This window comes from Mus caroli, unplaced genomic scaffold, assembly GCF_978045245.1.
Source record: "Mus caroli unplaced genomic scaffold, Mus_caroli_1 scaffold_4, whole genome shotgun sequence".
NCBI classification, from domain to species: Eukaryota; Metazoa; Chordata; class Mammalia; order Rodentia; family Muridae; genus Mus; species Mus caroli.
Window position 1 is genome coordinate 45,600,466 of NW_028227259.1, and position 24,278 is coordinate 45,624,743.

General features: G+C 40.3%; 1 long non-coding RNA gene across 5 annotated transcripts in view; it reads right to left on the reverse strand.

Moving 5' to 3' along the window:
- Nucleotides 1-9,813, reverse strand: part of LOC110295223 (uncharacterized) — a 66,953-nt gene extending 57,140 nt beyond the window's left edge. For all 5 annotated transcript variants that reach the window (XR_015046927.1, XR_002378030.2, XR_002378031.3 and 2 more), the window contains exon 1: nucleotides 9,443-9,813. This is a non-coding gene — a long non-coding RNA (uncharacterized LOC110295223). The remainder of the gene's footprint in view (nucleotides 1-9,442) is intronic.
- Nucleotides 9,814-24,278: the final 14,465 nt, after the last annotated feature.

Genomic DNA, 24,278 nt, shown 5'->3' on the forward strand with positions numbered 1-24,278 from the left:
CCATCTTTCTGGAAACAGAGGATCTAAACAATTATTATAGTAATATTTTGTTATAAAAAGTATGCTCAGTTACCATGAAATGAACTACTAAAGCCATTGCATCACTGTGATGTTTATTAATATCATTGCATTTACATATAAGATTAAGATTTACAGTGGTCCTGGTGATACCCCTAGCAATACTGTGTATAGATATATAACCAATGATTTTACTCACTGTTCTTTACTATTAAGAGATACAATGAGCCGAGTGGTGGTGGCACACACCTTTAATCCCAGCACTTGGGAGGCAGAGGCAGGTGGATTTCTGAGTTCGAGGCCAACCTGTTCTACAAAGTGAGTTCCAGGACAGCCAGGGCTATACAGAGAAACCCAGTCATGATAAAACAAAACAAAAGAAAAGAAAACAGAACAATGATCAAGGTAACTCTTATAAGAGAAAGCCTTTCATGGGAGCTTGCTTACAGTTTCAGAGATCTAGTCCATTTCATCATGGTGGAGAGCAAGGTGGCATGTATGGCACTAGAGCAGTAGCTGATAGCCACATCCTGAGTCACAGGCCAAGAGAGCGAGACAGAGACAGAGGCAGGGTTTGGGGTTGTGGAGGCCTGGCTAGGCTTTTGGAACTTCAGAGCCCACCCACAGTGACACAGTTCCTCCAGCAAGGCCACATCTACTCCAACAAGGGCATAGCTCCTAATCCTGGTAATCCTTTCAAACACTTCCACTCCCTGGTGACCAAGTACTCAAATCTATAAAGCTATGGGGTGCCGTTCTGATTCAAACAACTACATCAACTATGAAAGTTAAAGACTAATGGTGAGAAAATAAATAGTTGCCTAAGGACTGTAAAACGGAGTTTTTCCTCCATGCCCCAGGTTCCGGGACTCTGAGACTCAAATACATTAACAAATGCCTAGACCATAAGCTTTGGCTGTTCCCAGACTAAAACATGACTTAATATCCCATTTATTCTAATCTAAGTTCTGCCACATGGCTGGTTACCTCTGCTCAGCTCCCATCCTTTTGACCTCCTCCATGTTTCAGGGACAATCCTCCCACACTTTTCTCTCTGCCAGCCTTCAATCTCCCTTGCAGATGTCCCACCTCGTATTCCTTGCCGAAGCTTACAGACCAGTCAGCATTTTGTTGGCATGTGCTGCATCCATATGGCACACAAGAGAGTCCACTCTCTACAGTGGACATGTGGCTTTACTCTGATAGATGGCACAGCCTTCCTCAAACAAATCCTCCCTGGCTCGTGCCGAACACATCTAGCTAGCATTCTCAAGTTGAAGCTTTATCCATTTAGCATATATCATGGTCTTTGTTGAGTTCATGAAGAATGGATGGCACTACTCCAGAGCACAGTTATAAGGACATACTGCAAATATTCACCAGCAAAGAGGAATAAGCAGATAGTAAATAGAGCCAAACAAATACAAGGTATTTTATACCAACTTTAAAAAAAAAAAGGTTTATTAAGCTGGGCAGTGGTGGCACATGCCTTTAATCCCAGCACTTGGGAGGCAGAGGCAGGCTGATTTCTGAGTTCAAGGCCAGCCTGGTCTTGAAAAAAAAAAAAGTTTATTAAATTGACTTTATGCATGTTTGGGGGACTTGCACACATACTAGCGCATGTGTGTAGAAGTCAGAGGACAACTTGCAGGAGTCAGTTCTTTCCTTGTCTGCTCCAGGGATTGAAATCAGCCTCATTAGAAAGCACCTTTATCTACTGGACCACTTTACCAACACCAAAATATGTTCTTACCCCAAACATAATTACATACATAATTGTACCTTAAACAATGAGAAAAATTCTGCTGTGTAACACTGAGCTATAATATTTACTGACAAGTGTTTCACAGGAACTTGAGTAAAGTATGTCTTCTCTGTTTCATTGATTTTTACCTGGTCTTCTTCAGCCATTCACGAGCTAAGATGCATAAGTTCTTGATTAGTCTATTATGCGACAAGTGCCATATCTGCTCAATGAGTGAATTAGAAATCACTTTCCATGTGTGCTCCACGGTGTTTAAACTGTTACAGTTTGAGACTAGAAGTTTTCCCAAGAGTTCATGTATTTGAATGCTTAGTTCTCAGATCTTATCTTTTTACTAGAAGAAGTAGCTAGGTTGAGGTAGACTACACATATCATATCTGCTGCTTCTGCATCCACAGCTACGGTTCCTGATCCACCAAGATGTGAACTAGCCACACTGTGAACTTCTGGAGCCATGAAACAAGTACCCACAGCAACCATGCCTTCTCTGCATGGATGTCTAGTGCTGGGAAGAAGCCCCATGACCAAGTGGATTCTAGGGAGAAACAAAAACCAAAACATTTCATTGGGGGCTCACTTACAGTTTCGGGGTTAGTCTACCATCATCATGACAGGGAGCATGGCAATAGGCAGGCAGGCATGGTGCTAGAGAAGTAGCTGATAACTCCACCAGGATACACACACACACACACAGAGAGAGAGAGAGAGAGGGACAGAGAGACAGAGACAGAATAAGAGAGACAGACAGAGACAGACAGAGACAGACAGAGACAGAGACAGAGACAGAGACAGAGACAGAGACAGAGACAGACAGACAGACAGACAGACAGACTAGGCTTGTCATGGACTTTTCAAACCTCAAAGCCCATCTCCAGTGACACACCTCAAGGAAACACTTTTTAATCCTTGCCAAGCAGTTTATCAACTAGGGACCAAGCATCCAAATATATAACCCAATAGGAGCCATTTTCATTCAAACTACCACATTTGACTCCATGCTCCCCATAGACTTGTAGCCATATCATAGTGCAAAATGTGTTTAGTCCTCCATAGTCTTTCACAGTCTCAATGCTGTTTAAAAGTCCAAAGTCTCTTCTGAGACTCAAGACAATCTTTTGCATCTTAAACCCCTGTAAAATCAAAATAAAAAAGCAGCTCACATTCCTCCAACATACAGTGGCACAGAATATATATTAACATTCCACAAAGGAGGAAAGGGAGCACTGTGAGGAAATACTGGACCGAAGCAATACCAGAACCCAACAGAACAAACTCCAAATTCTGTATCTCCAAGTCTGATGTCAAAGCACTCTTTAGATCTTCAGCTCTTTTGGCTTTGTTGACTGTGTGCCGCACATTTCTTCATCTTGGGCTGATTCTACTACTGCTCTATAGCTCTCCTTGCAGATATCCCAGATTCTGGAATCTCCAACATCCTAAAATCGTCAACAGAACCCAGGCTACAGCTCCTCTTCAAGCAATAGCTTCTCCATGCAGGGACTGCCCTGACACAATTGGTTTCAGCAGCTTTCCTTAACTGAAGAAGATTCTGTAACTCCCTTTCCTGCATCCTTGTCTCTAAAGCCAGAGCCACTTTGGCTTATCCTGTTAAGTTCTTCTGCCTGCTGAGGCTGGAACCTGGGTGGCTCCTTGATTTGCATTCACATTAAGTGTTTCCTTTGAGCCCTCAGCTTTCCTTTAACTCCCTTTTACAAGTGGCAAAATGAAATGGGTGTGATCTTGGTGGGGGGGGGGGGGTGATCTTGGTGGTGGGGGGAATCACCATTCCCTTTGTTGCATTTTGAATTAGGCCTTTCCTTAAACATTTTACCTTCCTGATCACTTTCTGGACCTAGCTCCAACAGAATACTTCCTAGTGCTCATTTTCTCCTCAATTGTGCATTTCATATTTCATCTTGAAAGAGTTGCTCCTTTTCATTGTAGATCTGCATAAAACTGATCAGTATAACCACCACCTTAAAAAGTTACCACCTTAGTTAGGCTGTCTTGAAATCTCCTCTGCCAATAACATTAAATCCAAAACTCTTCAATTTAGATTCAGGGAGATTTTTAGGGCAGGAACAAAAAGCATCCATGTTCGTTGCCAAAATATCACAAGAATGTCTCTGAGCTACTTGCTAATATTCCCCTCTGAAACCTTTTGAACCAGGCCAACATAATCCAAATCATCCCAAAGTGTGTGTGTGTGTGTGTGTGTGTGTGTGTATGTACACTTCTTAGTCTTAAGTCTATAAATTTTAGAAACTGCTTTCCCATAACAATTTAAAAACATTTTTATTGATAGTTTCACAATTTTAATTTTCATTCCCCAAACTTTTTTTTCCCCAAGACTGGATTTCTTTGTGTAGCCCTAGTTGTCCAGGCTGTCCTGGAATTCACTCTAATAATCAGGCCAGCCTCGAACTCAGAGACCCACCAGCCTCTGCCTCTAGAGTGCTGGGATTAAAGGAGTGTGCCACCACGACCAGCTCCCCTTCCGCATTCTATTGCCCCTCCTACACATTAAATCCCTTCTCCTCAACTTGTCCTTCTCCTTATGTGTCTACTTGTTGTATGTGATTCACTGAGTTTCACTAGAATCTTTTGTCCCAGTGTGAGAGAGGTTATTTACTGGAAGAAGGGCAATTTATCAGTGACTACACCATGAAAAAAAAAAAAAAAGGACACCCCTCCTCCAACAACTGTCAACTGCTAACAGTCCCCTCGGGGAGTTAAGGCCTCCTAAGGCCTCCTACCCCATGTTGGATGAAATGTTAACTGGCCCAATCTTGTACAGACTTTGTGCAGATAAGCACAACTGCAGTAACTCCACGGGTACCATGGCTATGTGTACATTCTGTACATTTTTCTAAATTTTATGAAGCCCCAAACTCCATAAGCACAAAATCGTACCCCTGTAATTCTTTATCATCTCATGGATCCGCCGATGCTATCTTATCCTTACCATTTATAATTTTAAATGACCATTACAAGATTCAGATTCTAAATATATAAAGTGAGTATGATGCTCTTCCTGGTTTTTAATTATTTTAAACAAGGCTTAACCTGCGTGACTCAATCCCTTCCAAACTCAGTAATATTAGCTAAATTAATCATTTTCCCTCTGCTTCAATATTGACTTAAAACCAAACTAGGACAGCCTTTGGAGAACACAGAAATCTCTGTACATATCTTCTAGGCTAAAATAAAATATGTGGCCTCCAATCACTCTCAATCTTTGCACAGATGTCGTCCCTATTGTTATACTTTATCTTAGAAGCCCACATGGGCTCCCTATTGCCTGACTTTTTTCCTCTCCTGTTAAATAATCATTCCTCTTAACATAATGCAATTAACATTTTCTGAGTACTTACTGTCTACCGAAAACCAAGTTGTGAAGATTCATAAGATTTTGTCTCTGCCGCCAGAGGATTTATATGCCATGAAGCAAAGCTGATGCATAAACAATTCATAATTAATGGAAGTGTTAGGATAGAAGTACAGAAAGTGCTACGGTCCTAAGAGTGATTCATTTTTCCTAGGGAGTTTGCTTATGGGAGCTCACAAACTAGAAAATGAATTTTCTCTTTGTGAACTAAATTGACTTACTTGAAATAAAAATAGCTTCCATTTGTAACACTTTGCCAAGTGTTCTTACATCCAATTCTTCCTTTAAGCCTCATAGCAAACACTATAGTTTAGTGGGTTTCTTTAAAAATTTATTCCTTAAAAACATAGGTCTGAAGTCCATGACAATATGGACAGTCACTCTAAAGTCCGTAAAGAGAGGATGCAAGCCCAAACTGAACCAGGATTCAGTAGTAGCCTCTCAGACCCAGTCCAGGAAGAACTAACAGCAAAGGCCTGCTTCAGCCCCTTTACCTCAAGGCTATCCCTTATCACAAGTCTTGCTACCATCATGCTCTTAGGTCATTCCCACACCTTCTAATTGGAGTTCTTGATTTATACAGTACCCTCATCAAGCTATATGCCACACTGGCCACAAAACAATTTTAAATGCAAAGAATACCCTATCATTTTCCTGCTAAAAGCCTCTTTATTCTATAGATCTTCCTACTCCCTGTGTGATAAAATCCCAGGGCTCTTGTGTAATACATAAGACTTTCAACTAAGCCTATCAAGGTTCTTCAAACTTGTTTTTGGCATTCTCTCCCTGGTCCCTAGTTTTGTTTAAATACATCATATTACCTCCATTTCTGGACTTCCTTGGTCTTTGGTTTTCTATCATTCTCTCTGAAGTCAGGAAGTTTTTTTGTTTTTTCTTTTGTTTTGTTTTGTTTTTAAAGATTAATTAATAGCAGAATTTTGGCAATAGAATTTTGGTTCTGTACCTTTTTATCAATGATTTTATTACTGCATTAACTATAGTATAGGAATCATTAGTAAAGCAGCTCTTATTCTCTTAACATATCAGAAGGAGACCATTCTTTCTTTAAAGATAAAAGCTTCATGATATTTATATTTATTTAGTATAGAACATACACATATCACAAGCATTTCAGTGCCACAAGCACATGCAGGACCAACTGAAAGTAAATTCAAAAAGGACTGATATCAGCCTACACATGTCTTGTTCAAACAAGGTAGGCAGACAATAAAATAAAAAATAAACCTTGGCTATTGGTGAGAAGAACATTATTAAAGAAATAGAGGATTTTCCTAGAAGGGTAATGTTTTGGAGTGGATGGTTCATAAAGATCTTCATAAGGAAGTCATATCCTAGATAAGCCTTGATGAAGATCATGTCCTGCGGTTGGGAGGAAAGTCATAAGGGTTGAAGCAAGAGTCACAGAGAAAAGCTCCACATCTTGGGGAAGCAGTTACTACTCATAAAACCTAAAGTCTGGTGTGGGTAAGCACAGGGACTAAGAGGTTGAGTTGCATGATGACAGAATGTGCAGATCCTTAAAGCTACAGGAAGGAAGTTATCAACAGATTGTACGCAGGTAAGGATGAGCCTGCACACAATGCTGACTGTGGGTTGGACTCGGAGCTCTAGGAGAGCAAGAGTGGAAGTGAAGAGTCACTGAGGAATACAGCAGCAAGGTCTTTTCAACACAGATTGGAGGATGGCTATCCAGAGCTGGAAGAGGAAGTGCAGAGGCAAGAAGGAGTTCTGAAACACATCTTGGAGCAAAACCCAACAAGTTCATTCTAAAGGGAAAAACAACAACAACCAACCAACCAAGCAAATAAACAAACACCAATCAAAAATGAGTTATAGCATTCTAATATTCAACTGGACAAGGACAGAGTCATTCTCTGAGAAGGGCAAGACTGAATTAAAATGAGGGCAACTGAGAGCTTCGTTTTGGACATTTTACTTTTGAGGTACCTATGAAACATTCGAGTGAAAATGTCAGCTGAGTGGTGGGAAAACAAACAAACAAACAAACATCAACCCCAGAAGGAAGTTGTAAGCTAAACCTGCAGGCGTTAGGAGTTCGAAACACAAAAATGCCGTAGTCATACAGTGTGAAGCATGAAATGACACACAAAAAGTATAAGCCCGTCTCTCAGCACATAGTTAAATGTATTCAGAAATTTTTAAGTAGGGGCTGGGGAAATGTCTCGGTAGATAGAAACGTTGCCACAGAAGTATGACGACGTGAGTTCAATCCCCAGGTCCCACATGAGAAAAATGGACAGGCAGTATGTGTCCACACTCATACACACAAACATGCACACAAACACCTATCATATACACACACACAAATGCACATGCGCGCACACACACAAACACAGCATTAGAATCAGAAGTAGCTGCTTGTGCTTAGTGTGTTTCTGACACAGTCTAACTTTAATCTTTTGCATGAATATTCTTATATGTTTAATTCATTTTCTAGTATTTTCTTCTCAAGAGAACATGATAACTTACTTTTATGCTGTGGTAAGCATGAGAATTATGGTTAAGAAAATGGATGCTTTCTCTCCATATTCAACATATTCTTGAGAAAAAGTATATAATCTTGAGTTTTCAATTTTCCATATATAAAACATGAATTATTTTAACCTATCTTTCAGACAAAATTACAATATTTGAATAATGTGCAGCTTCATACATTAAGCAACTAATACATTATACATATATATGTATATATGTGTGTGTATGTGTGTTTCTTAGTCTCAATAAATATTATAATCTTCTGTGCAGCTTTTGAAAAACTGATGTTCAAGCCCCACCCAAATAAACTAAATCAAAATTTCTTAAAGTGGACTTGATAAGGATCCAGTGGGATTCTATTGTATAACCAGCAAGTAGTGCTAACCCATAATAAGTAGTACATGTAATAATATGTAGGCATATCGTATTTGTATATTGTAAATTATATATGTATAATGTGATGCCAATTAAAAAAGTAGTCAACAAACTTTCAACAATATATCCATCTATCGCTTTAACCTAAGATTGCATGCTGATTTTTTTCCAGGATGTGGTATAAGACAGTATGAGTTACATTAGGAAAAGTATTTGTGAAAACCTCAGTCTCAGGTGCTATATAACAGGTTGAAGGAAATTTTTAAATTAGGATGAGCACCAAGAAATGAGATGCTATGTTGAATTGTTTTTCCTGGAGGTGGGTCTTCAGGGATGAATCCCTCTCTGTTCTGGCACACCTTCCTCATCTCCAGCCTGCTTGAATGACCTTCCTCATACCTGAGTTCCATTCAAGCTGTTCTCCCTTCAGTCCCCACCACATCCTCCTGTTTGCTCCCCTGCCCCCATCCCCAGAGGCTGGAATAAAGTCAGTCTTTTGTACCTACCTATCTATCCCCTGACCTCTGCCCAGGGACCTCTGTTTTGTTTATTTACTTTTCTTTTCACCATGCTGGGGTCAAAGTCACAGCTTGCACTTGCTACTAGGCAAGAGCTCGGTCACTGAACTATATTTCAGAGACTTTACTGTAAATATTTATTTCATCATCAGAGTCCTTTATGGAGTTGACTAATTTAACTTCATTAGCTTGGGGGATCTGCTTGTCTCTGTGTCCTGGGATTAAAGGCGTGTACCACCTTGTCTGAGCCAAAGCTTTTCAGGGCCACTGTGCTTCAAGATCTGGATCAAAAGCATGGATCATCCCAGTAAAAGCACATGTCTTCCAGGCTCAAGATCTGGGTCGCAGGTGTGCCCTCCATTTCTAGATTGTAGTTCATTCCAGATATAGTCAAGTTGACAACTGGGAATAGCCATCACACAATGCCTTACCAGTTTGGGGTTCTAGCACTAGGGAGTGCGGGTTGGAGCTCTGAGGACCCTTTGTGAGCTCTATGCCCCCCCCCCCCCACCCCTCATCCCCAATTGCCTCTGTGAAGTGAGGACAGCCACAGAATTAGTCACAGTGACTTGCAAAGTGGGATAAGTGCCTTGAAGACAGAACAAAGGAAGTTAACCTTTTACATTACAACAAACTGTTAGCATAATGAATGTTAATGCTGAGCCCGGCTGGCAAAATTTGCTGACTTTCCCCTTCTTTGCTTTACTCCGTCCTCTTTTCCTCCAGCATTAATAAAGTGCCTTAGTTCCTCGGCCTTAGTTCCAACAGCCCTATCTTACTTAGACTGGAAAGGACAAGGTATACTGGCCACACGGGGTATATAATTTCTCCTTCTACATGAACAAACAAAGCTAAACTTACAGAACAGGACCTTCCTCTTCCTTGAATCCTCTGCAGTATCAGCGGCTTCATGCTCTCTATCAGCAATGGAGAAACTTGGCAGACAGGCCAACCTTGCATAATGTCAGAGAAATCTTCAAACAGACCTTCCTAAGATGCATACGTTTCAACCAATGCTAGATCTACTTACAGGATTTTTTTTTCTACTCAAGAATTAGGTGAACACAAGGTGGGGGAAGGCTTATTATCAATCTCATATTTGGTTCCTTTTAAAATCTCTGGTGAGGCTCTCCTATCAATGAAAAGCCTGTGAGTGGTTGTGGGTTAGATTAAATTTCTACAGAAGTGCAGAACCTGTCTTTCTCATTTCCATTTGCCTATTAAGATGCCACAGCTTATCCACTCCAGTAAATGAACTACAGAGGGTTTCAGCCTGAGGCCGGCGAGCTGCAGACTGACCCCTGGCATTGTGCCTAGAGAGGCATTCCAGGCTATGTCCCCAGCAAGAATGAATGAATAACCAGTTGTTAATACACTATCTTCTGTTTACAGGTACAATTAAAAAGAAAAAAAGAAAAAATACAAAACCCAATCATTTTTTTTCCATATAGGAATTCTGAGTGTTCTTGATTATTAATAAAAGAGACCATGTTAGAATTCTCAAGTGAGTTTGTCAGGGCACTTGGAGTCTTACCAGCATAAAGCTAAGAACTGAGGAAACGTGTTTGCTGGGCCAAAGCTTTTCCATAGAGATTCTTCCCCAGCCCCCCATGGCCCAAACAAGATGCAATAGAAGTGACAAGACTGAATAGTTGCAGGCTCACTGAGCTGTAACTCCAAAGATGGTGGATTGGCCACATATAAGCCCTGTGTCTTTTTTGTTTGTTTGTTTGTTTGTTTGTTTTGTTTTTTTCGAAACAGGGTTTCTCTGTGTAGCCCTGGCTGTCCTGGAACTCACTCTGTAGACCAGGCTGAAACCATGTGTCTTTATGAGTTCACTTAATTCCAGCTGTCATTAACCAAACATGGTTATCAATGCTATCTCTTGTTCCAGCTAATGAAGTCACTTTGAAGGCATCAATGTCTTTCAAAAGGTAATTCTAAGCGGCAGAGTACCAAGTGGAAGTCACTCTGACTCATCCATCGAATTAAACTTATCACATAGTTGCCTGGTAGTCTTTGGTATCCCGTGACATACACTTATATTTAGGTTCAGTTGTGACCTTAAGCAGGTTCAGGGTCCAGATAACAACAGCACCCACATTTTGTGCTCTTATGAAGGACAGAGCAGAGATGTACCTGTGTGGCACTGAGCATGAAGTCTAGAACCTTAGAAACCCTCCTTGAAATCTGGCGTGTGATCCAACAAGGACCACTGAGGACACTATATGAGGACCTTCTCTCTCTAACCTCTATGTCTTTCAACTAATCCCTCAGAAGTAGTCCTTTGCCTAAACAGAATCATCATGTGGAACGTTCTACTCCACTTCCCAGCCTGTGTGCATGCATTCGCAGTGCCCCAGCCTCAGAAAACCTCCAGCAGCCTAACTTGCCTGCTCAACTATGTCTTTTTGATCTGACAGAACTTTCCCCAAAAGCCTCAGGCCTCTTTCTACCCTCATCCACATCTCCTAGACATCTATACATAAAAGCTTAAGGTTTCTTTCCAAAGTCTACCTACACCTTGCCTTTCTCCCTAGTCTCACTCTAGTTGATACAGTTACTAACCCAGTTCTTATCTGTCACTATCTACCTACTCACTTTTCCTTGTCCTTCCCCAATGGGCTCAATGGCTGCTGGCTCTTGGTCATTTTCATTGGTTAATGAATCTCTCCAGAATTACTGTCTCTTACCTGTATTAACATTTACTTAGCCATATGAATAAGGTTTTTTTTTTTTTTTTTTTGGTTAGGTCAAAATGAACAAATAGCTGGCACACACCTTTAATCCCAGCACTCTGGAGGCAGAGACTGCATTTGAGGACAGCCTGTTCTATCTACATAGTGAGTTTCAGGACAGTCAGTGCTATGTAGAGAGACAGTCTCAAAAAAATCAAAACAAAGCAAACCAAAATCAAAATAAATAGTCGTCATTTCAAATAATTTATCCTCAGTAAAATATATTCCTTCTACTTCACTAAAGATACTTTTGAAATGTTTTTTTTTTTTTTTTTTTTTTTTTTTTTGGTTTTTCGAGACAGGGTTTCTCTGTATAGCCCTGGCTGTCCTGGAACTCACTTTGTAGACCAGGCTGGCCTCGAACTCAGAAATCCGCCTGCCTCTGCCTCCCGAGTGCTGGGATTAAAGGCTTGCGCCACCACGCCCGGCTGAAGTGTATTTCTTAAACACTGTGTATGTTAGGAATTTTATCTATGGGATAAACACCATAATTAAAGTAACTTGGGGAGGATCACCTACCCGGAAGTGACATCACCCAGAGTAGGTTAGGCCCTCCCTGCATCAATCACTGACCAAGAAAATGCACCACAGGCCAATAAGTTGAGGTACTTTCTCAATTAAAAATCTCCTCCTCTCAGGAAACTCTAGCTTGTGACAAGTTGACAAAAACAACAGCTAACTAGTTAAGACATATACTCTTCCTTAACTTTTGTACAATCAGTGCCTAGCAGAGTACCAGGCAAGAAGACAGTGAAGAAATGCTTGTAGAACTTAAATATGGCTATGAATGAGCCTTAACACCATGTGGAGCTCACTTAGGTACTCTTGGCTTAGTCTTTTCTTTATTTTTTGAGGTCTTACAAAATTAAAACTAGCTACCTATGACTGTCTTCTGTAGGAAGAACTATAGATATGAAAGGTTCCTCTTCCCTTCCCCATAGCCACCAAGACCCAGTTTTCTCCACCAACCAACCAATAATGAGCTAGCCAAGCCAGGGAAAAACATGGTTCCAGGGTTGTTCTTCCCTTAGCTATCAAGTACATCATGTATTGATACCATTCACAGCATCTCATTCATTCATTCATTTTCTCAATTATGGAAGAGTGATAGGGATTGAAAAATAAAACAAAGAATAAAGAAGACAACTAGATATTTGAATTGCCTTTATTTTCTATGACTTTTGAGTATTTTCCTTACAAATTACCTGAGAAAATTTTAGATATTTTTAAAAGATGTGTAGTTAAATACTTTCAAACATATTATACACTTTATGTCATCTAAAAATATAAGTTGAAAGTGCTGCAAAACATATCATTTTCTCTTTATAGTGACATTGTTATGTTAAATGAACTTAATGGATCTTTTGAAAGGTATCCAATGACCTATAACTATTTGGTTTCCATGAGAACCTGTTAAAAATAGGAAACTGATCCTTTGTAAAACTTGGAAATTTTAAATATTCCTTATCTTTCCTTGACCTCACTTATACCTTATACCCCCCCCCCTCTGTGTGTGTGTGTGTGTATTTAGGACACTTCATGAATACCATATGTATGAGTATGAAAACAGAGAGATCGCACTTTCTTCCAGAAAACTTCTGGAATTTCAATTAAAAAAATGTTAATTTGTATTGCAAGAAACATAAAATATTGACAAATAGGTTAGAAATGAATTCTGACAGACTATAAAGAATACAAAAATTAAAATAATATAGATCTAATAAAATGCTACATTTTACTTATTATATAAAGAAAGTGATATGTTATTATGGCAGTCTTCATTAACTAATTTGTGAATAATAATATATGTATAATCTATGAAATGATGGCTATTATCATTCCTCTCATAGAAAAAAATGAGATCCTTTTTATTCAGAAGGTAGAAGATGTCAAAATAGAGCAATGGTGCTTCACTTCCATGGCCTCTTCAATGGGCACTTCAGCCTCAAAGATAAAAGGAGATAATTAAGGAACAGAAGACAGAATCCATGTAAAATAGAACCTGAAAGAACTAAACTGGCCCTATTAATATTGAATAAAATATACTTTAAGACAAATTTTGTTACTACAGACAAAAGACCTAAGAGCAAATGGGTCAGTACACTGAGAAGCAAAACTAATGGCTCTTGTAGACTTAAAAAAGCAGTCTTCAAAAAAGTGAACTGAAATTCATAATTTAAGGTTTAATTTATGGAAACATCAATGGCTCATTTTCCCTAATGAGTACAATAAAAAAGACAAGGAAATGACATAAAGCAATTAAAATATTTTGTTGAGAAGAGCCCTGTCCTGTGTAGCTTAACTGCTGAATCTTACCACAAACTTTAAGGATGGTTATTAATGTTTCAAACATTCTTATAAATAAATTACAAAATGGTAATACTTCTCATTCTTTGAGGTCAGTATTATATCCCTGATACTACAATCAGACAAAAACATCGCAAGAAAGAAACACCATAACAAGTCAGTGGTCTTATGAGTGTACATTCATGTGATCTGTAATGATAATTCAGACATCTGTGTACTCTATGTACAACAGTGATCCCATAAGGCTATGTCACATAGCAACAGGGTGGACATCTTCAGTTTGTGTAAATATGTGCTTTGATGGTTAAACAACTAGGCTGCCTAATGACACAACCACTTAACAGTGTCTTTATCAGAAGAACTCTCATAATTAGATACAAGGATCCCCAACAAAATATAGCAGTTTAAATCTAATGACCAAATGGGATTTATCCCAGGAAGACAAGGTTGGTTTCAAATCTAAAACATACTGTGGCCGGGCAGTGGTGGTGCATGCCTTTAATCCCAGCACTCGGGAGGCAGAGGCAGGCGAATTTCTGAGTTCGAGGCCAGCCTGGTCTACAGAGTGAGTTCCAGGACAGCCAGGCTACACAGAGAAACCCTGTCTGGAGAAACCAAAACCAAACCAAACCAACCAACCAAACAAACAAAACATACTGTTACCACATGGTGATTTAGTAGCCCACACTCATCTCCATAGACTTACAAGCAATGAAGAAGTGATAAATTGTATAGCCATTGTATAATAATATTTTATATACAAGATTAACAAAACATATCACGACATTCAAAATGCTGTTACTTGAAAATTTCGCACTACATATGTGGTTCAGCTTGTGGTTTGTATTATATATCTAGCAAACTATGATGGTGTAGAAGTTTCCTACTTTAAGGACCTATGTTCCATCTGTATGAAGCATTTTCACACGTTTTCCTCTGTTATTTATGAGAGACAGATAATGGTTAAGCGGCCTAGATTAACCAGTAACACCATATAGGTGATATCACTGTCACTGGACTGCATCTGACTTTATAGATAAAATTTCCCCTACTTACATCACTGATCGGATTAAGTATTGCATCGATATATTTAACTTTTCAAATTGTTTTCCTTGATTTTGGAATATCTGAAGAATTTAGTGTCTGTTTTCATTTGGACTCATCCTTCAACCATTTACAGTAGCTGCACTGCTACCAAGATCACCATCTACCCGCATCCTGTTTAGTGACTGTTTTTATTTTCATTTCTCAGTTTCCTACCACTGCGTTCACCCAGGTGGTTTTCTAGACCACCCCCCACTTCACAAACTATGTGGCAGGTGATACATATGTCGTTTTCTTTGGTTCTCTTATGTGAACATTTAGACTTGTCAGATAATATAGACCATTCTTTATTTAAATATTCATAATTATTCCCATTTAAGTTGAGATTGTTACTACTCTCCCATGGACAACCCTGAGGTTTGTCATTTATTATAAATGTATAATTAATAGAGTGTATGGCAATTGAGTTGTATTTTTCGTTCTACATCCTACTGGACAATCTACAACATTGCTTTGGATATGAGCTAAACATAGACTTCAGAAACAACGAAATGCTCCTATGTACAATTTATGTCATTATGAAAATAGCTTACATGATTTTTCTATATAAGCTTGCTGTTATCCTTCTTGAAAATCAGTCATTTCTTATTGTTATAGGTTATAGTCTTCATATTTAGAATGATTCACGAGTATGAATTTTAGATGTCCAATAGGTGCCTTCAGACGTTCCTGAAGGGCCCTCTAGGATTCCACAGGAGAGGTGGGGAGTAAACTGGAGTTGACAGTGATGAGGACACACATTCACCAGGACAAGGTCCAGCATCAGTCTTTGCTCAGAATGTTTTCTCTCTACCGTACATAATCAATCTTTATACAAATGCCAGTTAGCGATGCTCTCTGCTAAACATGTGGTATGTCCTTCCTTTTTATTGACTATTCATAGCTTCCAAAATAAGCAGGAATTTCCATCTTCTGGGTTTCCTCAGATATTAAGATCAAATCTAATAGATGCAATGCTTTCATCCATATAGAGTCTAAATATTGAGTATTTAGTAAAAATGAACCTTTATTTTTCTCTGCATAGAATAATTTAACAATTGAAGGAGAATGCTTTGCAGAATGTAGGGAGAAATGAGAACTAAATGAAATTTATCTAATATATACTGCCAGGGCTCATTCTGCTAATAAGACAAGAGAGAAACGGAAAGGCACATTTGATGAATATCACTGAGTTGTTGTGGAATACACATTTTGAAAATAAAATGCTCTCTTGAAAGTCACTAGTGCCAACTGTTCTTTAGTCAGTTGTCACTGTGAAGGCTTGAAGTATTAGTCTTTCTATCTTTATTTTATTGTAGAAATAACTGTTATTTTATTTTCTCCTTTCAAGGTTTTGAAAGCATTTGCTACTTTACAATTATAATCATGTAATATTTATGGGCACACAGTGATGTTATTGCATTAGTTAATCATTGTCAAGTTGACTGGATTTAGATTTATCTGGGAGAGGGGCTGTACCTTTGGGTACATCTATGTGGTCATTTCCAGAAAAGATTAATCGAGGGTACGAGATATTCTCTGAATGCAGATGGTGCCCTCCCATAAGCTGTGAGCCCAGAATAAGAAGAGAAAGACAGCTGAATGACAGCATCCCTGCCCTCCACTTCTTAGCCACTGAGAGCTGAAAAGGGGTTCCTCGCCACATATTCATGCCATTCTGATATTCTCTGTGAAGCACATGGGGCCTGAACTATCTGAAAGCATGAGCCAAAATAAGTCCTTCCTCCCTTAAATTGTTTATATCAGGTGTTCTCATTACACTAAGGAGACTATCAGACACAATGATATATACACAATAGAATGAGTCAATCAGGATAGTTAACCCTGCAGTCCCCCTATTTGATTATCATTTCAAGTTGACCTGCAACTTTTACCCTTTACCCATCAGCTCTTCATCTTTCCCTAGCACCTAGCCTCCTGAACTCACATTCTGTTCTCTGCTTTTATGACTTCAGCTGATTTAGATGGACAGTTGAGGTCATGTGGTGTCTAATTTTTATGTCTACTGCTTGTCTCATCTAGAATAATCTCTTTTAAAGGCTCAATAGCATACCATTGTGGATATCTAACTACATTTTCCCTCTTCATCCATGTGTTCACTGATGGAAACTTAGGGTGATTCCCTGGCTTAGCACTGATATAAAGCTGTAATGAATGTTAAGAGTGTGGCTATGTCTTCAACATTCTGACTTCAAGTCCTTAGGATAGTGGGGACTGTACCTGCATAGCTCAGTGGGAGGATGCTTGGCTGGTATGCACAAGGCTCTGGGTTTGATCACAAAAACAAAACAAAACAAAACAAAACAAAACAAAACAAAACAAAACAAAACAAAACAAAACATCCTAACCATTGTTTCTAAGTGCAGGCCCATTACTGTGGCTCATTCTTGCTAAGAAATAGTCGTTTCTTTGACTCTACCTGAGTTCTACCCAAAGGACCACTTAAGGGAGCAGTACAAAGGGGAAGCAGGTGGCATAAGCCTGGTCTGTGAAAACTTCCTGAAAAACCAAATTTGTTTCAGAGCTTTGGGTCTCCATGCTGTAATGACAGAACTGTTATTTGCTCCATCTACTCAAAAGATTTTACCAAAAGAGAAGGGAATAAAGATGGAAATCCCATCTCATTTAGGTTAGGATTGAGACATATCTGGGTACATTCAGTCTTCCTGCAGCTCTGTTTTACTCAGTATTCTGCATTCACCATGGACTCCACCCATGACCAGCCAAGCAGGACTGTGTTGCATCAAGCCTATTCCAGTTTATTAGGCCAGTTTCAGTCTAGAATCTCACTGTTAATGACTCTCTCTATACAATTAGGGGTGAGGATTGTCATAATTCTTTCAATGACAACACTTATGCACAGCTCTGTAATGCATGCATTTTCAGTTCTATCCCCAAGAGTACTTCTGGGACTAGGATGTCTGATAGAGAGTAGGTACTTGACTTAACTAAGTTACTAGTTTCTGAAAACAAAAATGAATCCATAAGTGAATGAAAACAAAGGACTATGTAAAACATGCCCACCACCTCAACTATGTACAACCTAATCCAGATGGCCAGACCTTACTTAAAGAGAGAACACTATAGCAAGACAGTTACAGAGGAGGAGGGTCTAGTCAGGGTCTGGCAGAACTGCTGCAGGGGTTTGAAGGCCTGTTACCTGGGTGTGAGCATCAGAGCTAAATGTCCAACCTACCTTCAAGGATCTTGTATCGTGTTTGAGAGCTACACGTTCTAATATGGGAAGGATTCTAGATTATTCTGTCAATGAGCTTATATTTGGATGGTGCAACAATTAGAATAAAGCATTTGTTTCGGATCAGCAAGAAAACGTATCCTATTGAGCTTTGATTGTTCTTCTGGCTTGTATGGACTGCTGGATATTCTGTTTTCCTCCATCAGAGGTATGCTAGTAATGCCATGCATCATTCTGCAAGTGTGCTTTGGGATTCTTTCCTTCCTACCTTGCTTTCTTCCTTTTCTTACTTTCATCCTTCTTTCATTAGGTTTCTTTAGGCAATTACTAACCAGTAAGAACTTATTAAGCACTTGTGATTCAGGTACTGTGACAGCTAATATTACTGTTCATGCGTCAACTGTTAGAAAAATAATTTTTATACAATGTCAGAACATAGAAAGAGGCTCAACCCTACTACATGGATTCAAGAAGCGTAAGGCACCTGAGCCAGTCCCAGAAGGTAAGACAATGTTAGCTACTTAAAGGAAGCAGGGGCATTTCTGAGAGTGCCAACCATGTGCAGAAGCAGAACGGTGGAAGCCACGACTGACTCAAAGGATGGACAGGGACAAGTGGTTAGCGTAAAGACACAAATTGCAAATAAGTTCTTAAGGCTCTACTACACTTCACAAACTTAAATGTGGTACTGAGAAGAATCACAAAGGACTAAGAAGTAACTATTGTTCAGATCCCCAGACAGGTGGTTACAGACAAGGACAAGCTGGCAAGAATGCAGTTATTTTTCTAGAGCAATAAAAGGAAATGGTTTGAGGATAGGAAGTGGAAGGAAAGGCTGAGATGGTGGGGCAGAGGAAAAAATGTGAAGGCAAAGAGCAGAGATGAGCTGCGACAGCCTTGTCTGAGAAACATGTCTGGAGCAGAACCAACCTCGAGGGTAAGAGAGAGGCGGGTGGAAGAGGATGAGTCATGCTTCCACCTTGGGAAACTGGTGCTGTGATGATGACATATGCCCAGACCTCCCAGACCAACTGAAGAGTGTCAGGGTTGAGGGAAGATGTTAGTGTAGGCATGGACACACATTGCATTTCTGTGTCCCAGAACATAAATGTCCCAGAAAACGAAATAAACTAAATTCAAACAGGAAGGTGGAAAATATGTCTTTAATCTCAAGGCTAAACAGATTGGAAAATATTAGCCTGTAGATATTTTAAAACAGGAGCATTGATGGGATCATTTAAAGTACACAGAGGTAAGAGAAACAGCACGGAATTCCAGCCTGAAAAGATGCACAGAGAAAAAGGCAGACGGTATAAATCAAAGAAAGGGCTAAAACGTGAGAGGAGATCAGAACTTACAGTTGGAGAGAGAAAGTCTGGAGACTGTCAGTAGAGCAGAAGCTGTTTGTGGTCATTTGACGCTTATTTAATCCCAAAACAGAAATAATCGGGCTCATGTAAAGGATGAACCTGGCTGCTGGACACCTTATAATGAGAAACAAGCATGTGGAGACAAGGCACTGAGCCGGCATGTGCCATTCTTCCTGAACTGGCTCACGGACTCTGGGAGTTAGGTTCAACTCCTCCTCTTGCTCAAGCATCTCAATATTCCTATGACTGAAGGCTGATGTTCCAGCTCTGGGTTCCTAGGATTCACGGTTATCTTTTCTCTGCTTAAAAATCCTAAGATGTCTTATCTAGTTGTTCTTGATCCTACTGATGCCTAGAATTATCTTCGCTTGCTTTGGGATCCTAAGTAGCATTAGTGCGGCATTTGGGAAGCTGCTTACAAGCAAATGAGGAATTGAGAGGTACATAGTCCACCGTCTCTACCTACCACTGTTATTTCCTATGCGGGTCTTCATCAAAGCAAGGGACCCTTTCTTCAATGCATGTTCTCAATGTATCAGGGCCTTGTTTAGGAAATGAGGATGCTGGAGTAAACATACCTGATAGTGTATTTTCCCTGTGGGTTTCAGGTCTAATGTAAAGGGCAGAAATGTATGTTAGTAAGTAGTTTGTCAGGCATAGAAAAAACAAATCACACAGCCTATGAGGAACAGGGAGCCTGAAAGGGGATATAATTTTACATCATGTTGGGGTGAGGGGGCAGAGAGGCTAGTGCTGAGTAATGAACCTGAGCAGTAGTCAGAATCCTCTAGAGAGCCAGGAAGGATAGAGTAAACATGGTTAACAGAGGGGATGGTTAGATTAGCTTCCCTGATATGGGATGGGTAGTTCAATAATGGCTGTTTGCCGTCTGGAGATGCTGAGAACCTGGTAGTTAGCTGTTTGGTACACAAGGTGAGGTGCCACCTCAGCATGCCTAATCTACTTGCTGAAGGTGAGAGAATCCTGGAGAGTTGCTAGGCCCTGTGCTTGTGGGAAGTCTGAAGACACTGGGATAGGGTTTGTGAAAGACAGAACAGTAGTCTCATGGCGGGAGCAGGGCAGATACATGCACAAGCATAGGGGGCAGGTGGAAAGCACCCTTCACTGCTCTTGAACTCTTTATATATAGGACACTTCTAGAAGGTACTGCCTACTCTGGGAAAGGGTCTTTGCCCTCATTTAAGCCTTCTAGGAAATACTCTGCTAAGCTTGTTCAGAGCTCTGTCTCTTCATTGATTCGAGGTCCAATCAAGTTGACAACCAAGATTAATCATCACAAGCAGAGACTTATAATAAGTGAAAGAGAGGCTTGGAAAAGACAGAGTGAACCTGTTGGTATTAGGGGGCTGATACTCTAGACAATGGAGACTGCAAGGTCAATGAGGACTTGGCCTGATTTGTTTAAAATAATCACCCCATTCTAGGTCAGGAGGAGGTAAGGGGAATCAGGAGGAACCTTTGGTTATTAAAAGCATTCACTTATTCTGAGAAAGTATATTTAATGGGATTGACATGATGTTTTCCATCTTGAAAAGGGCATTTCGACTAATGTTTACAGTGGGATTATAATTTTAGAGTATTGGGACTAGTATACACTGCAGCTCACTCAATCACATTCTTCCAACTGGAGACTTAGAAGATGAGAATACCAATCTAGGGGAAAAAGAGTGGTGCCCTGGACCAGATTGGTTGTGGTTGGAGTGTTCAGAGGTGAACTCTGGCAATAGTGTAACATTTGGAGAAGCAGTAAGTTCTGATGGCTTATACATGGTACAGATTGGGACATCAAGACTGGCTTCAAGGATTTTGACCTTGAGCAAATGCAATGGCAATTTGAGGTATCTCTGAGATATTCGCTTGGATATTTAAATAGGTACCAGTAAAAGCAGAAGAGGGAGAGTAACCAAAGAGGAAGAACCAAAACTTAAGGGGCTTGGGTTTTGTTTTTCAATGATGGAAATTGGTGACTGATATATTTTTGTGCACCTGGGAATGTTTCCAAGCGAGCAGAGAGATGGTGATAAAGGGAGGAAGAACTATTGAAGCTAGGACTTGAATAGGAGGGGGTAGGTGTGCCAGTGGAGGACCTGCCCTTAAGCAGGTAGACAGGCCATCCATTGTAGCAAGTAGGAAAGTCAGGTGTCCATGGACAAAGGCAGACCTCAGGTGACTGCCTTCCTTTCTCAGTGAAAGAAGCAGTCAGGTTTGCAGCTAAAGGTAAGACTAGGAGAGAAGTTCTGATAAGAGGTTTAAGATAGAGCAGAGAGTACAATAAGGTCTTTTATGACTGTGGCCTTTTGGATTTTGTATCAATATGTATTTATGGATCTAAAGAATTGTGATTTGAACTCATTTGGATACATTTAAGCTAAAAACAGAATTCTTTGCACCCTCCAAGAATAAGGATTGCTTAATAATGTCTTTTAGTTGCACAAACATATGTGGGTTTGGGTGTATATAAAGTGGAAGCAAAAATATACATTTTAGTGCTTGCCCAGGATAGTGGGAGGGAACGAATGAACTGCTTATTTTGACTTAGGTACATTTGAGATACCAAGAAGTACAAATCATATTTAGCTAACAGAGAACAAGGAGTTATCTACATATCTAAGAAGACGGTGCTTATAACATCTAATCTTAGTCTAGCCTGAATCAACCCTTTAATTAATGGTCATAGAGTAAACATATTTTCAGATGAAAACAAGACCATAATATAGACTCCTAAAATCTGAGTTTGGAACCTATTGTAAGGCTACAAGCCCTTCACTTCCAGCACCAGCACCCACCTACACGTTACAGGAAACCTTTCTCTCTGGACATTTTCACACATGAGAAGCTCAGCAACTCCAAAGCTTTAGAAGTCAGAAAAGAACTTCCCCTCCTGTGAAAAATGGGGCCTTCCCAACCCTCTCTGAGGTGTTGAACTCGTGAGTAGAGGACATGGCAGATAGGATTTAGGATCTGTTGCACAGAAAATGAAGTTTGACCTCATGAATAACGACAAACGTGATGGCTCTTGTCCAGTTCAAGAGGGCTGTCAGTCCTTTGAAACAAAACCTTGCACTTAGAGCACTAAGCAGTCTTGTTTGTGTTCAAACACTGGTGCAGAAGGGCATTGAGGAGAATTTCAATAAGGGCTCTCTCTTCTCTGTCCTGAGCATAGACTGAGCTAGGGAGTGCTTACTGAAACTTGATTCCAATCAAATAGTCTTACTTAAGGAAAAAAAGAAAAACACAACTATATCTGTTTTTAAGACTTCGTTGGCCTTAGTTCCTTATTTTATGCTTTATCCCTGTAAAATATATTAATACTATCTAAATCTTTGAGCTAGAAATGGACATTTGAGCCGGGCGTGGTGGCGCACGCCTTTAATCCCAGCACTCGGGAGGCAGAGGCAGACGGATTTCTGAGTTCGAGGCCAGCCTGGTCTACAAAGTGAGCTCCAGGACAGCCAGAGCTATAAAGAGAAACCCTGTCTCGAAAACCCAGAAAAAAAAAAAAAAAAAAAAAGAAAGAAATGGACATTTGGGGAAAGGATGACACAGACTGGCATGAAACTTCCCTTGACATCAGCAATTCTCCTGCCCCATCCTCCCAAATGCTTGAATCACAGGCATGGACCTCACTGACACTGATAACTTATTGATAACTTTTTATTCTAATGTATGCTGCCTTTTACATATTGTAAATTAAAGGAAGCACTTCTCCAGATCAATATCTACCTTGTTTGTTAAATATGCTATTGAGACTAACTTTTAAACAGCATTCTGCTTATCAGGCCAATTTCTGAAGTATATGAATTCTACAAAATATGTTTTTGGGAAACTTAGCTTATTAATCACACATAGATCTTATAAATAAAGTATTTTCTTTTCGAAATGCTGTTCTCTTTTTACTGATTATTTGACTTGCATACTTTTGAAATAAGATGAGGAACCAAATTCAACTGACAAGGGCTTCAGAAAGACATTTACCTAACTTCCTTAAGAGAATAGTAAGTTACAACATCATTAGTCCAGTCTGAATCAACTTTCTGCAAACTGTTGAGATTTCAGTAGGTATTTCTGGAATCCCATTCAGTAATTTCAGTTTTCTAAGCACCAGGAAAACTTAAAATTAAAAACTAATAACATACAATTCTTTATTACGTTGTGTGGATCAGTTATCATTGAACTAAACAGTCAAAAGTGGCTTTCTCTGTGTAAAATGTTCCTGTGGGGAGGAATTACACGGGATTAAGTCCCCATCCAGCGCTCCTCAGTCTACATGGAAAGCCTTTCCCCTTCCATTTTACAAGCCTCAACAAGTCCGCTGCTGAGTCACAATCTCCTTTCCCCCCTGATGTGAGAAATCTTTCTCCCTTGAAAACTAATAAAGCTTCGGAAATGTTCCGATTAGAGTCTCCCGGGGGACGGAGGGAAGATAGCCAGAAAGAACTTGTAGAGGAGGAGTCCGGTACCCCTGGGTCGTGGTGACAGCGCACCCAGGGCTTGCAGCAGCGAGGCCAGGAGGAGCTGGTCTCAGAACCTACTCAGAGCTCTCCTGCGCGAGTAACCGCGCAGAGCCCTGTCGGCTCCCAGACTTTGTTCCCCTTGCAGAAGTGAAAATGTTTGCTACAAAAGGCGCCGGTGTTTCGCGTTTTACTCTTAAAAACAAACAAACAAACAAAAAAAAAAACGCCTTCCCGCGGTGGCAAGGGTGGGTGACAGCACGCGCGGCTCGCACCCGACCACAGAGCATGGGACCTTCCCAGAGCCCTGCAAGCTTAGCGCCCTAGTCCTGCTAGCAGGTCTGGGACAGCGGCACCTCACGTGACCCCCGGGGCTGGGACAGGGCGGGGCCTGAGGAGGGGGCGCGTGCGACCGGGGACAGGAGGGGCGGTTGCCCAGGAACCGTCCGCAACGCCCGCGCGTGCTCGCCTCCATGCGCACGCGCACAGTGCTCGAGACCCATTAGCCGT